Source organism: Camelus dromedarius, chromosome 34, assembly GCF_036321535.1.
Source record: "Camelus dromedarius isolate mCamDro1 chromosome 34, mCamDro1.pat, whole genome shotgun sequence".
In the NCBI taxonomy this organism is placed as follows: domain Eukaryota; kingdom Metazoa; phylum Chordata; class Mammalia; order Artiodactyla; family Camelidae; genus Camelus; species Camelus dromedarius.
The window spans coordinates 6,650,017-6,665,828 of NC_087469.1; positions in this window are offsets into that span (position 1 = coordinate 6,650,017).

The following is a 15,812-nucleotide window of genomic DNA, read 5'->3' on the forward strand; positions in this document are numbered from 1 at the left end:
GGCAGCATACATATTTCAGTATCTGATCAACTCCCGTTGTCCCACTGTTGCAGTAAGAGCCCTACCTGGGAACGCTAATACTCCAACATTCAGTCACTCTTTCTCTCCCCTCTCTCCCCCTCCTCCCTTTCTCTCTTTTTTTCTTTTTCCCATCCACCCCACCCTTTCCCCTTCCCTCATCCACTCTTTCTCTTTCTTTCCTTTTAATATAAAGTTGAAAGAAAGGGGCAGGTTCCCTCCAATAATTTGAGATCCCTTGCACAGTATAAGGACACGCCAGGATCTGCAGATGAACAAAAGGGAAAGTTAGAAGAGGCTGAAGATTACCGTGCGCCTATTAAAAATCAGCCTGGCTGAAGCAGTCCTGACTAGCAGACAGGGCCTGCAGCTCCAGGGAAGTGGTACTTAAGGGAATTTGCAATTAAGAGAAGCTTGGAGCCCTGCCACAGATTGCTTCCCTCACCTTTTTAAAATTTTTTATTTAAAAAAGAATCACAACATGGGGACCTAAATGGAAGACGACAATAACGTAAGGTGACAGATGCCAGTCTGGCAGAAAACACCGGGAAGACGAGCTACTTACCTGTCGCATCTGCACCGCTGCCACGCACTCGGCTCTCCATCTTGGTCTGGAAGGCAGAGACTTGGTGGCTGTCCAGGGACAGCTGTCCAAATTCCTGAGAACCAGGATCAGCATCCAGGTCCCTCCAGCTCGCCCTGGGTGAACATGGGCATCTGCAGGCAGGAGCCCCAGCCCCAGCCTCGGCAGGCTCGCTCGCTCCAGAAACCCTGCCCATCCAGCTGTCCGGCGGGGGTGGGAGCTGCCACCCCCCACGCCAGCCTTTCCAGGGACTTGGCAGCCGGGTCTGCCAGGAGCCACATAAATCTTTGAAAAAGGCTCATTTCTGTTTTCAGAAGTAATTGACACAGGAGCCTAGGAGGGACTATTTGGAGCTAAGGGCTGGGACCCTCAGGAGAAATCGAGGCTGCTTCTGACGGCTGGCTTGAGTCAGCGATCTCTCCATTAGGGATTTCCAATCTGTTGCACATCAGAATCATTTGGGATGCTTTATAAAAATACAGATCCCTAGGACCCACCCTCAGATCTCTATTTAGAGGAGCCTGGGTGGGACCTGTGGATCTCTGTGTTCTTTTTTTTCCCCCCCTAAATTCCCCAGATGATCGTGATGGGCAGGCAGGTTTGAGAACTGGTGGCCCAAAGGACAGGGTTTGGAGGCCTTCTCTCCCTCCGAGCTTCCCCTGAGGGGAGCTGCCTTAGTGCCACCATCTCTGGGATACCACTTGGTTAGACTGGAGATACTAGGACACTTTAATTAGCCTTTAGATCCTCTCCACTATGGTTTCTAGCTGAAGCTGCCATTGCTGGGGGAGAGCGTGTGTGTGCGTGTGTGTATGTGTGTGCATGTGTGTGTGTGTGTGTGTAGCAGGGGAAGGGGATCAACCACAAGGGATGGAGCAGGACGCTGACACCAGCTTGTCACCCACTGCTGTGGGGCACCCTGGCCCCCCTGACAAATTTCCTTGCCACTTTTTGGCCCCAGCTTGGTCACCTGCCCAAGATTTGGTGACTATCTCCCTCTGGAACTTACCCAGTCACCTCCCTGGTATCAATTTTTAACTTCTAATCCCAATCGCAGCATCATATAGCAAGCACTTTCTGGCTTATAAGGTAGGTTTCACACACATCATTTCATTTCCTTTTTATGACATCTGCTGCAGACTGAATGTGTTCCCCCAAAATTCATTATTTTGAAATCTCAACCCTATTAAAAAATTAACTTGAAGTCTCCACCCCAAATGTGATGGTATGAGAGGTGGGGCTTTGGGAAGTGATTAGGTCATGAGGGTGGAGCCCTGATCAACGGGATTAGTGCCCTTTGTAAGAGAGGCCCCACGGAGCTCCCATGCCCCTCCTGCCATGTGAGGTCAGAGTGAAAAGACTCCATCTATGAACCAGGAAGGGGGCTCTCATCACACCTTGATCTGGAGACTTCTAGCCTCAAGAACCATGAAAAATAAATTTCTATTGTTTGTAGGCCACTCAGCTCATGCTCATGGTATTTTGTCACGTCTGCCTACACAGACTAAGGCAGCAGCTCTGAGGCAGCCTGTATATCTCCATTTCACGGGTCAGGAGGCGGGTTCCGAAAGGACAAGGGACCTGACTCAGGCACATGACTGGTAAGGATGTGGCAGAAGGGGGACTGACATCAAATGTCATGTCTCCTCCAAAGACGTTTGTAGGCATTCAGTGAGCTGGGCTCAGGGCACCAGTGCTCTGCAGCCCGAGGTCCCTGGGGTTTTCAGAGTTGGGGGGTTGGCAGCTAACCCCTAAATAATCAGAGTAAGATCCCATGTCCTCTTTCAAGAAGACAAGAATCACAGGAGCACTGAGCTCTTGACTTGTCCAGAGGACAGTGGACCCTTGTCAGCATTTGTAATCCTTAACAAGACTCTGCACTTGTCTCTTTGGTGTTGGAAACCATGGGGTGATTCTGCCAGAGTGATGCCTCTTGGGGGAGTGGAGAGGAGGCAAGGGTCAGGTAGGTGTCTGTCCCCTGCTCCATGATTATGGCTGCTTCCTTGGGGAACCAGGGCCTAGTGATGGGGCCAGAGCACGCATATGCAAACACACACAAACACACACACACACACAGACCAGGTCTGTGGATCTCAGGCACGAAAGCTCTCCCCTCACCATACAGAGACTCTGCAGAGGCAAAGATGCAGCTCCCCATCCAGGCAGATGTTCAGAGCTACTTGGGTTGTGGACTGCATGTCCCAGGCATGGGGTCATGATCCTGGACTGCTATAGGAGTTTGGCTAAAATGGTACAGCTGGTTCCACTGGGAATGAGGGGTCCTGTGCTCTAAACCACCTCTGTGCCTAGTGAGCTGTGTGACTTTGCAGGAGCTGCTTAATCCCTTTCTGCTCAGCTTTCTCGACTGGAAAATCTGGTAAGTAGATGAAACAGCCTTTCAGGGCCGACACAGTGAGTCTGTGATGTCTTAAAATCTCTTAAAAACAACAACTTGCCGGCTCTGTATGCTAAATGCGTTGTGCACATCCTTGCATTTAATGCTCATACTAAGAAGCAGCTTTTATTAACCCCAGTTAGCAGGTAGGAAACAGGTTCCGAGAGGGTAAGTCCCTGACGTAACATCAAATCGCTGTCAAGTGGCAGAGGATGGCTTGAGAGCTCTGGGTCTTGCTTAACCACCATGCTATACTTTTTTTGAAAACTGCTTAAGAAAAGTATTTGTTATGATTTTTTTTTTCTTTTAGAAACAATAGTCCACTTGAAAGAAATGAAAGTAGTTGGGGTAAGAAGCAAGTAACTTGTAACATAATTCAATTCAATGCTACCATTCAACCAGAATGGTCTCATACATGACAGTTCGCTATGCTTTGGTTCCACAAATTCTCGCAGATTCTACAGTGGATGCATTTTGCTTTTACCAACCAGCAACCATTCAGAAGGACTTCTTTTGGGGAAAAGAACTCTGGTTTCTCTCTAGGGAACCACTCCTAACTCTACCTTGGATATAGTTGGCTCCCTGGAGTGGGAGAGGGGTTGGGCGCAGCAGGTACCCTTGGAGTGGTCAGTCATTTCCCTGGCTACACTGATGGTTTTAGAGATGTTCCTGCGACCTGGACAGACCCAATGAGATGGGACATTAAAAAAAAAAATTTTTTTTTTTTAATGAACTTGTTGAGAACTCTTCTGTGCATGTGTGACATTGGACTTGGCCCTGGCAGGATGTGGACTTAGGGCTGAGGCCAGTCACCCTGCCACCTCTTGAGTCCTGCCTGGGAAAGAAGCTGACATAAAAAAGAGGCCAGAGCTAGCGGATTGAAACGTCACTGTACGCCCCTGCAGCCAGCCATTCCTGAAAAATCTAGACCTACCCTCTGGAATTTGCTGTTACAGATGCCAATAAAATCCTTTCATGATTTTAAGCTTATTGGAGTCTTGGAGCCTGTCACTGACACCCAGAAGGGTCCTAATTGAATGAGAAAAAGGAGAGTTACAGGAGGCAAGAAGCCCAATTATCTGGCTTCAGCCCCCACCCTGGTGGGAGGTAAGCCACTTCCAAAGTGGAATCTCTATTCTAGGAAAGACGGAAATCTGCCTGGCATTTCTGCGGATCCCTGTACCTCTGAACTGAGGGGTCCCCGGGCTTTCCTTGACAATAGGGACCACTTCTGGGGCCACTGGCACAACCAGGCTGGACGGTCCAGAAGCCCAAGTGTTGGTCCTGAGAAGCAGATGGTAGGACACATCATTGCTGCCTGGGGGCTAGGGGGACAGGACATCTGCAGTAGGGCTCTCCTCTCCCAGCCAGCCACTGCTCAGAAAGGCCAAGGACATGAACACTTCTGGAAGGAAACTTTGATAAATTCATAAATCAATAAAAAATCATTGCCCCCCCATTCATATATTGAAGTCCTAGCCCCCAGTGCCTCAGAACGCAACTATATTTGAGAAGAGTGCCCTTAAGAGGTTATTATGGTAAAATGAGGTCATACGGGTGGGCCCTAGTCCAATATGATGTCCTTAGGAGAAGAGGGGTTTAGGACACAGACACACACAGAGGGAAGACCAGGCAAAGACACAGGGAGAAGGCAGCCACCTGCCAGCCGGGGAGAGAGGCCACAAAAGAAATGGACCCTGATCTTGGACTTCCTGCCACCAGAACTGTGAGAAAATAAATTTATGTTGTTTGAGCTCCTCCATCCTCATCTGTGATACTTGTTAGAGCAACTATTAGCAAACTAATACATAAATTAAATCATATAAGTAGCTATACAAATATAAAAATAAATACATACTTTTAAATGTGTATACATGTGTATGGATATGATACCTGTATATCCATATACTATTTCTGTATATGTGTGCATATTTTTGCACGAAACCTCCATGGCTTCTCCATCATCACAGAACAAGATTTACCTCGCAGAACTGGGGGCCCTCCTTCCTTCTCAGTTCCGGCCACTCCAGCCCTTCCCCTGCACAGCATCATCCTCATCCCCTCCTGGCCATCTCCCAAACGGGTCACCCTCTTGGCACAGCTGTCCCCAGCCGGGAGTGCCTGGCCTCGGCCTGCCCACCCGGTGAACTTCAGCTCACCCTGCAAGGCTGCAGAAGCTTTCATCAGCTTCCCGCGGGAACGTGAGTCACTTCCTTCTTTGCTCTCTCCCCGCATTTGGCACACACCTCTGTTAAGACATTGATTCCCTTGTGCGGTAATTATTCGTGTATGGGTCTGTCTCCCCGCAACAGCCTGCGAGTGCCTTGTGGAAGGAACCGACTCCTTGTCATCCTGGCAGCGCAGGCCGCGTTTCGCGTGGGTGAAAGGATGCTGCAGCCTCCCGGGGCAGCCTACATTTAGGGTGCGCTGGGGGAACCAGCCCACGGGTCGCCCCTCGGGGTTGTTTTCCCTCGCGCCCTCTGAAGGGGGGATCAAAGGCACAATCTGATGCTCCCCGAGGGTCAATTGGGCAAACAGAAGCCCAGGGTTCGACGATGGCCACTGCGGAGGGAGAATTGCAGGAGCTCTCGACGGCAAATTAGGCATTTAGAGCCAAGCGCTGCGGTTTTCGGAGATTGAATGCATTATAGATTTGCTAAGCGCGAGGCGAGCCAAAGAAAAGGTAGACAGATCACTGCCACCCTTCAGGCAGCCGGGGTGGGCGGGGGTGGGTGGTGGGGCGGGGTGGGGGGGCGACGCGCAATCACGCCGTCACGAAGGCGAGACACACGAGCTTAATTTTTCATTTGCAATCAAGGCCACGTCCCCTCTTCTCCTAGTTTCAGAAACACCGGTCCTTCCTCGGGCTCTTTCATAGGCCGCATTGCCGAGAGAAGGGAAAATTATCCAGAGATAATGCTGCTGATTATGGGACAGCAAGGGGCTGGAAAGCGCAGCCGGCGCCTACAGATGAGGCGTCAGCGTGGGCCGGGGATGCGCGGGGCGGGAGATGCGCGGGGCGGGCGGGGATGCTCGAGGATGCGCGCGGGGCCCCAGATGCTGGGTGGCCCAGTCCAGAATTTTGGCGCTCCTGCCCCACCCTGCACTGCAGTGGAGGGTCTTATGTCTCTTGTCTGAATGGGAAACACGTTTCGGTTTCTCGGACAGTTCTTTTTTTTTTCCCCCTTCAATTTATCCCCACCCTTCTTTTAATCCAGGAAAATGAGCAAAGAACGTTCTGTAATGCAGAGAATTCGGAGAAGGCAGAGCATGTGGGATTACAGGAGGAGGGATTATGGGAGCCAGAGTCAGGGAGTCAGAGGACCTGAGTCCTGGTCCCCGCACCGGCCACAGGTGCACCTGGACCCCATGAGCACTACTGTTCTGTGCTTCACAGCTGGAGGGGGGAAGTCCTTATGCTCCTGCAGAAAGATCAGGAAGAGACGAGATGATTCTCAACCTCTTCTGAAAAGGAGACAAAAGAAAATTAACTTGAGGAACTCAGGTTAGAACTGAAAAAAAAAATTGTCGACAGAAGGGAGTTGATAAAACATGAAATTGGATACAATAGGACGTTTCAAGACTTCCTTTTTTCTAGAAATTTTTAGAATCACAGCGCGGGACAGACTGTATGTGCCTCTTCTAAAGTGGGGAGCGGGGGTGGACTCACTGCCCTCTGAGCTTCCAGACCCAAGGTAATTATACCTATAACTTAAGCAGTTCCTCTGCGAGCCAGGCGCACATCCAGACACTTGGGGACCACTGTTTCATTATGCCTCCATTCAGAGCTAGCAGGTGGATGCTTTATGCCTGAAACAAGCACTGAAGTTTGGTGGCTTTGCCAAGGTCACCGCTAGCCATACATGGGAGTTGGATCTGAGCCCCAGTCTGATTGGTTTCAAAAGTCTCTCTCTCCCCAAGGCTCACATCCTCTCTCGCCAGTAAGAGGGACTGGGAAGGTGGGTGGTGAGGGCTCTGAGGGCAATTCTGTGCAGCCTTGGCTGGGAACAGACTGCTTGCTGCTTGGTTGAAGGAACCACATTTCATGGCAAAGGAGGGGGGACATCTGAGAGGCACATCCTGTGTACTCCCTTTCCGGATGCAGCGTGGAATCCTGGGCTGGGTCTGTGGACGTAAAGGAGGGGCCTGGCAGGACTCCCAGCAGGCAGGAAGCACCCAGCCCAGGACTTCAGAGACTGCAGGCTGACAGCAGCTACCTGTGATCAAATATTCCTTTTGCTCCTTTTTTCAGGCTTGGAGAATTGCTTCCACGAGACCACGTGCTTACTGACAGCATGGAGGAGCAGGTCATTAAGTCCTGGGAGAGAGAAGAGGGACCATCAGCCCTGGAAGGGTGGGAAGGGTAGGAAGGGTGGCTGGGCCCATGGGCAGCCCCGGAGTCCTACCCTGGGGGCTCTGAGTGCCTCAGTGGCTGCAAGGACCCACACCCAGGCCCTGCCACTCAGACTTCCAGAGGAAAAAGCCCAACTTCCCTGCTCCCCCTAACCCACTAGTTCTCATCAGAACACAGGCTAAAATGCCCCTGGGGACTGAATGGGGACCCCAGGCCGAGGGCCCCAAGGCACGGCTACAGACAGGCTGCGTCAGGGTAAATCCCTGTGGTGGGGTAAATCCCCTCCCACCAGCCCCGGGCTCTGTCCTTGCGCCTTGACCTCTTTTATCCTGTTTCTTCCCCTGCAAACAGCATCAATGATAGTGCCTACATCAGAGAGAAGCGGGAAGGTGAACTGAGTCAGTCCACTGAAAGTGGAACTGTGCCCGCCGCCCAGTCAGCGCTTTGGAAGTGTGAACTCGGATTGCTGCTGTTGTCACCCCCAAAACAACCACCCCACAAGCTACTGCTGTGAAAAGATGGCAGAGGTGACAGTAGGAGCGCAGGAGCAGGAGGAACAAAGAATGTGATCCATTTTCCGCCACCTAAGAACCCGAGCCTGTCCTCGGACTCCACGTGGGATGTCAGAACCCAGCCCTGCTTAGACAAGGGACTTGTTCTAAAACACGGGCTGCGGGGAGATAGAACAGGGTGGACCAGGGCCACCAGCTGGTCCAGGACTTAGCGCTGAAGAAGTCCCCTGTCCCAGGAGCCTCCTTCTTCCTGGGCAAATTGGGATGGTTGGTCCTACGACACTGGCGATCACCTCCGAGAAGACACACTCAATCACACGGTACACACCTAGTGTGCACTCCACTGGGAGCCCGCCACCTTCCTTCCTGCTCCCTCTTTCCTTTCTTCCCTTCTTCCCTCCCTCCACCACTTCCCCTCTTCCTTCCTTCCTCCCTTCTTTCCTGTATTTTATTTATTTTTTTAGCCTAGATTCCCCTCTCCCCTCCTGCCCTTTAATATGCTCACACTGCAGGCACAGCCACACACCAGGGTCAGGGGGAAGCCTGTGACATGGCCAGGCAGGGACTAGTGTCTGGAAGGGGGCCTGGCTCAACCTTGTTGCTTGCTAATACAAAAGGTTCTTGCTGGGGAGGAGGGAGGCAACATTTTTTTCCCCCAAGCCCCAACACCCTGTGGGTGGCCCTGGAGACACTGGTGACAGAGGTCCTGGCTCCCTGAGGTGGCTGGGAGTGGAGAGGGGAGGGGAACTGGAGTGCCCGCTCACAGCCCACATCCCCTTCCTCCCAACTGGGGCGGGAACAGCTGTTAATTTCAGACCCTTTCCCGGCGTGTGGGCTGGACTGCTCCTTGCTGTCCAGGTGTGTGTGTGTGTATGTGTGTGTGTGTGAGTGTGTGTGTGCTGAAGACAGAGGGGGTGGCCAGAGAGCCAGGAAAGGGTTGGAGTGTGGGCAGGAGTGTGTGTCCATGGGAGTGGGCATGTCTGATTGACAAGATCTTCCAACAGAGCCCCGGCAGACCACTCTGAGAGGCAGTTAAGTGAGAGCGGCAGTGAGAATGGGGGAAGGAGATGTGGGAGGAGGTGACAGGACAGGGCTCCAAACAGATGGGTCCCAGGGCTTCCACCATCACCTGTCACCCTTCCCTGCCACTCCTGGCATCAGGGATCAGGAGAGGGAGGGGCCGCAGGGCATCACATCTGGGACTCACGCCTCGGAGTCTGTCCCGGGGCAGTTCTGACCAAGGATGGAGACTTGCAGCCAGCGAAGCACTGGTACACAGCAGAGAGTGCAGAGGTTCCGGCGCCTGGGAAAGGGGCCTGGGCTGTGCTTCAGGCCCCTCTTGGGGACTTGATGAATCCTAAGGGACAGGGCAAGCACAGCTGAGTGCTTCTCCCCTGCAGTCCTTCTCTGTCTTACCATTGACAACCAGAGAAGGTGTTCCTGAGGGGTGTCTCCAGGATTGCAAGTGTTGTCTTTTGCTGACTGTGGTCTCTGACCTCCTCTTAGACCCTGGTACCTTGCACAAGCTGCCACAGTGAATGGCTGAGCTAGCAGAAGGGGCCTTCTTACCTCCTTCAACCAGGGCCAGAGCTCTGGGCAGGAGAGAGCCCGGCTCTCTGCGTGCAGCCCTCTCTGCTCCCTGCAGCCCTCATTCTGGGGGTGGCAGCTGGGTGGCAGCTCTCTGCCCCCTCTTTCGTGCCCCCAGTCTGGACTGTCACTCAAAGTTCAAATGCAAACCGCTCCTCCCAAAGGGAACCAGCGGGAGAGTGGGGATGACTCAGTGCCGGGCCACCCTCAATGGCAGGATGGTGGCTCAAAGGACTTTCCCAGGTCCAAAGGCTGGGAAGGCAGGTGTGTCTCCTTTGGTCTTGAAGGAGGGCAAGCCCATCTCGAGGGTCTGTTCTCTTATCCAGCATCCTGGATATTTGTTTGTTTTTCTTCCCTCAGGGAAGTGTAAGATTCATGAGAGCAGGAACTACCTTTTTTTTTAACTTCTGTTTCCCCAGCCCCTGGGAGTGCTGGGTACAAAGTCAGTTTCAAGAAAAGTTGTTGAATGAGGAATGAATTAAGTGGCATTACCATTCCACCCCACTCCCATTTTGCAGATGATGAACATGAGTTAGAGTTGGGTTAATTAGCTCCCAAGTCTTCCTCCCAGCCTTGGGCTTTTAGGAGGGTGCACTTAGCAACAATCATTACTCATGGAAGTTCTTCTGCTAGTCTTCTGCTAGTTCTTCTGCTAGTCTGACTTGCTTCCCTCCTCATATAAAGATGGTCCATTTCCAGCAGTGAAGACCAGCTGAGAAGCGCATTCCTATGGGAGCCCTTCTTGGTTGGGGCTGCCATCCTGGAGGGCAAGACTTCCACCCCCATATCCAAGTCCTCGGCTGTGGCAGGAGCTGCCTCCACTGCACATCTGTCTGTCACTGCGAGGAAGGGGAGGGAGGCTTTAAATTACTTCGGCTATAGAGCTCACAATTACTCTCCCTCTCTCTAATTTGGATGTTAATGTATTAGCTACAGCTTTGCCTTCTAGGCTAGAAATTGTTTTTCCCCCCCGCCCTGAAATTATACATCCAGATAGAGTAGTGTTCATTAAAGTAAGATTAGGAGAGGATGATATGTGAGAGGTATGTAATCTTTTGCAAATGGTTAGTAAATTGGAACTACCCCAATTACAATCTTGTTCATCGCACAGGGCTGAATTACTCTGCCTGGGACGGGAGTCTCAGCCACAGCTCCGCTCAGCTCACATGTCATAAATATTGTATACACATGATGTTCTCAGCCATCTGCTTCGCTGGTCGCCCATTTTCTGACTTTCTGGTTGACTGCGGAGAGTGGCAGGAGCGCGGTGGCCATCCTGCCTGCCGGCCTCGAAGTCCAGCTAGGCTGGCTTTCCTCGGGGGCTCTGCCCACACTGTATGCCCTTAGATGCTTTCTTCCTGACCTCCGCCAGGACCTCAGACCTCCTCCTCGCAGGGGAGATGCCCCCACTAATGCCTCCTGTGGCTCCCAGGGTCTCACCCAGCAGGGACCTGTGTGCTATGGGGCTGCGCCGAGAGGGAGCATCTCTACCAGGGATGTGTGAGGCTGATGGAGCTGGCTTGGAAAACGGTCCAGGGAGGTGTGGGGTCCAGCTGTGAGGTTCTGCCTCTGCCTGGTGGGGCAGAGGGTCAGTAACAGGAAGTGATGCACCCGTGGTTCTCACAGGCAGTCTGATCAGCATCAAGGGTGGATCCATCTCTTCCTCTCACCCCATTGGTTGGGTCTGCTCAGAGCTGCCCCCTCTGATCACTTGGTGTTCCTAAAATCCCATGCCTTTCAAAGAGGCAGTGAAATGTAGTGATTAATAGTGAGGATCCTGGCATCAGTGTCTGGATTTAAATTACGCCCTGCTATTGACCAGGTGTGTTCCTGCTGAGCAAGTAGTTTAACCACCTTGTGTCTGGGTCTCCCCATCTGTGAAATGGGAATAATAATAATAATAATAATAATAATAATAATAATAATAATAATAATAATAATAATATCTATCCCAGAGGGTGGTGGTAAGGGCTCAATAAACATTAGCTATTATTTTATTGCAAAGGTATTTTGAGTCTCTTCCCTGGATCTCAGCATCCCCCACAGAGAACTTGGCAGAGTGCCTGTGCTCCATGTAAACTCCAGGCCGGAGGGAACCAGAGAAAGGGCTGAGTCATTTTAGGTGTCAACAATGCCCCTGGCGCCATGTTTGACAGAGCTTATTTCAGTCCGTTCTTTAAAGCATGTATAATATTATGCCCATTGTACAGATGAGAAAGGTAAGGCTCAAAGAAATTATAAAAGATTTCCCACTGCTGCCTTGTAAACTTTCAGTTTACCACTGGTTTTAGAATAAAATCACAAAGCCCTGAATGGCCTATAAAATCTTCCATAATGTGGTTCTCTCCCACCTCCTCATTCATCCCCTGCTGACGTCTGGTACTCCCACCTTGCCCACCTGCGCTCTGTCCACATTATGCACCCTCCCTCTTCAGGGCCTTTGCACATGCTGTTCTTCTGCTTGGGCTTGACCTCCCCTTCCCTTTTTGCCAAAGTAATTCCTCTTCATCCCTCCAGTCTCAACTTGCACTCCCCCAGAGAAGCCTTCAAGGGGTCCCCCAGACTTGATAAGAGCCCGCTGACGTGTGCTTTGAGAGCAAGTCCTATGTCTCCCTCATGGCATCTTTTAAAACTGTAACTGAACACTCAACCGTGTGTGGTTTTCTGTCTTATTCGAGTACAAGATGCATCGGGCAGAGTCTGTTTTAGTCAGGAGAGGCTGAGCTAAGCAGTGGAAACATATTCCCAAACCTCACGTTTCTCTCTCCTGCTCCATGCCTCACGAAGGTCAGCAAAGGCGTCTGCTTCACCTGGTCACCCAAGGATCCAGACAGTGGAGGTTTTAGCGCCTTGTGGCCACATCATTTGGAACACCGAGGCTTCTTGGTGGCTGCAGCAGGGAAGAGAGAGACTGGAGAATCCTGTGTGAGCAGGGACCTTGTGGCCTCGGCCCCAGAAGATGCAGAAGATGGGCGTCCCTTCTGCTCCATTTCACATGGTCTGTCTAGCTGCTGGGGGCTGGGACTGGTAAGGGAGCAAGTGGAATATTTGATCTGCCACAGGGACCTCATCCACCTTGTTCTCTTGTGTGTTTTCCATGCCTAACATGTTGCTTGGCACCTCATAGGACCCCCTGGCCCCGCCACCTGCCGCCCAGGTATCTGAATGAATGAGCGCGTCAGTGCATGTCGATCAGGATCTCCCAGTGAGCACACGGCGCTGGAGCTGGCTTTAGACCACGAGCCTCCCAGCTTCAAAACATTTGGCCTGTGTGCACTACCGTGTCTCCCCAGGTTTATGGAAGGCTTTTTGTCTCAGTATGTAGGGAACAGAATATCATGCATTTAGGCACTTAATAGATTTGTTTTTCCTGATGACAGTTGCATGTCCTCCAATCAGCCTTGCAATCAGCCATTCAGCCACTCACCCGAGACAAGTGGCAATTCAAACTCAGGGAACGGTTCCTAAGTGCCTACTGTGTGCCAGGCGCATCCGCCCAGCTCGTGTGCGTGGAATCCTGGCCCGGGGAGCACTGCTTCCTGCTTTAGCAACAAAGACACTGATGCTGTAGTACATAGGACCTGGATTCAGACGCACGTTTGCCGGCTGTAAGCCCAGCGTTGCTTCCCCGACCGCAGCCAGTGGGTCTCACGCTACAGCAGGCATCAGATCTGCCCAGCGGATTCCCTCGTCTGCAGATAGCTAGGTTCCATTTCCAGTTTTCAATTCAGTAGATATGGGTGGGGCCTGAGAATCTGCATTTTGAATCAGCTTCAGGTGACACCCTGTTGTGGGTCCGGTGCCCACAGCTTGAGACACCCCCCATGGCTGTTGGGGTGCTGCCCTGGCGGTGAGTGGCCAGGTACCCTTCCCTCATTAACCTGGCTCAGGAGTCCTGGCTGGGGGAGGGGAGCGGGAATCAGCAAGACACCTCGGTGGCTGGTATTCTATCCTTGTCTGCGGGGCTGCCTGCCATCCAAGTGTATAAAATGAGAGGGCTGGACGGCGAGCTCCGAGGTGTTCTGCAGATCTGACATCCTGTAGTCTGTGATTGGATGAACTCAACCAGAGCTACAGATTCCATTTAAGTCTCTTCCTAGGTGGGCAGAGCTCCAGACGGAAAATTGTGTAACAATAAATGCCCAGGGAAGTCAAGGAGTTACCGTGGAGGCAGTGTGCACTCCGCGTACTGTAGGGGTCTGGGGAGTGGAGCACAGGTGTGAGATGCCACCCCACTGCTCCAGGCACCAGCGGCCTGGTGTGGAGACAAAACACACATTGGAGACCACGGGGCGGGGGGGGGAGTGTGTCAGCGTGTAACCAAGTGCTAATTGGCATGAGTCTTGTTCTGTGGCTCCAGGCAGGGTTTGGGAAGCCTGGGGGAGGAGGAACGACCCCCAGAGCCCCGAAGTTTGATGATAACCTGTAGCCACCATTTGTGTGGCAGCATGGCATTTACCCACGTGATCCCCACGTTGGGGGGGGGGGTTGTGTGGGGATCAAGTCCCCAAGCCTCACTGGCAGAAGCTGGGTGGGATCCCTGTCCCATGCACCGCCTTGATCTGACACTCTTGGTAAGTGCACAACCTGTACAACTGTATCTGGGCGCCTTGCCTCACCACACACACACGTGCCCATGCACAAGCACAGTTACACGTGGACCAACACTCTCCTTGTCCAGGGAATTTACTTCCCCAGTGGGGCAGGGACTGGAATTTTTGTGACTTTAAGCCAATTCACCCCTCCTTCCCAGCAGGCTTTCCAACTGAATCTCTTCTAAGAGGGGCTGCTGGCTGGGCTGGGAGCTGCTAGGAGAATGAAATCCACAAGGTCAGGGAGACGCAGAGCAGGAGGTGGCGATGCTGTACCTGAGTTTAAGGATGGAGTAACAAAGGAGATAGTGCAGGGAGGCACTGTCAAGGGCAGAGGGGGCTTTTCAGACGCCTCTCCCCCATGAAACTGTTAACATAGCTCAAGTCTTTATTACAAAAAAGAAAAAAAGAAAAGAATAAAAGGAAAAATGTAGCAGGCACTGAAGAGTGGGAGCCAGCGAAAGAGAAAGAGAGTGGGGAGAGCCACCCTGAAATCAATACTGGCCAGGACAAGCATTATCCCATGTGGAACACCTCAAGCCTCTGCCTAGAAAATTTGATTGGATCTTCAGAAAAACCTATTAGTGTGTTGTCAGGACCTTCTGGTGATAACTGACCAGCTCTCGCCAATCGATGCTCTTCACTTGTGGAGCTCCTGATTTTTTAACAGCATAATTGTTTTTTTAATAACCGGCTGGCTCACCGACACTCCAGCAAGCGCAGAGTCAAAGTCAGACTCCCAACTTAAAATATAGAGAAACGTGATGCTCCAGCCACTTCTTCCTAATTGCACAATTACTTTCAGGAATGCCAGGACGGAAGTCGGGGGCCAGGGAGGGCGGAGGCCGGGGGCTGAGGGGAGGAGGGAGGGTAAGGCTTTTATTTTTCTGGCTAAGCCAAGTTGTTGAAAAGTCACAGAAGTAATCACACAAGTCAAAGTTATTTACTAAATGAAATCCATTCTTCACAAAGGAGGCTTTTATTTATTTATTTACTTTAAAGAAAAAGTAGCAAAAAAAACTGGATGATCTCAGCGTGGCAAGGATACCATAAAGCAACAATTGGAATTAGTTGCCAATGATTACAGCTTTCTGATTTTCAACTCAAGAGATGACAACACAGTTCAGTCGAGGATTTTAAATGCATTGTAACAACAGCTGTATTTTACCGTGTCTGGGATCTGAGATGTCAGAGTACATCACAAAAAAATAACTGGAAACGGTTTGGGATGGAGACTATACACGGAGAGCAAAGCGCACAGAGGAAGCGATTAGCCCAAAGTCACGGGCTGAATCAGAGGCACAGCTGGAAACAGCATTCATGAAGACGGCTCCCGGCTCCCGGCTCCCGGGGAGTCAGGGGAGTCAGCGGAGTCAGCGGCCACAAGCCTACGCCCTCCCCGCCCCCACACACACCAAAACAAGCTCCAAAAGTCAGGAGACAGAAGTAGGTCGGAGAAGTCACCTGCCCTCCAAAGCCAAGGTGTCCACGCTGACCATTTGCTGTACAAAATAGAAGCTGGGTGTGCAGGTCGGAGGTCTTTACAGACTGCCGTGGCTGAAACCAGGAAAAGTTGTCACTAGTGGAAACGTATCAGGGGTCTAATGCTTATTTGGGGCAGCCCGGCATTCCAGCCTGAGCCCCTGAGTATATCCATCAGATTCTTCAAAGTGTCACCTTCGCAGGAGGACTTGATGGCTCTCACAACAGCTGTGCTCTGCCCACGTGGCAGGGCTAGGCCTTTCTCTCACTGGTTCCCTCCAGAACCTGG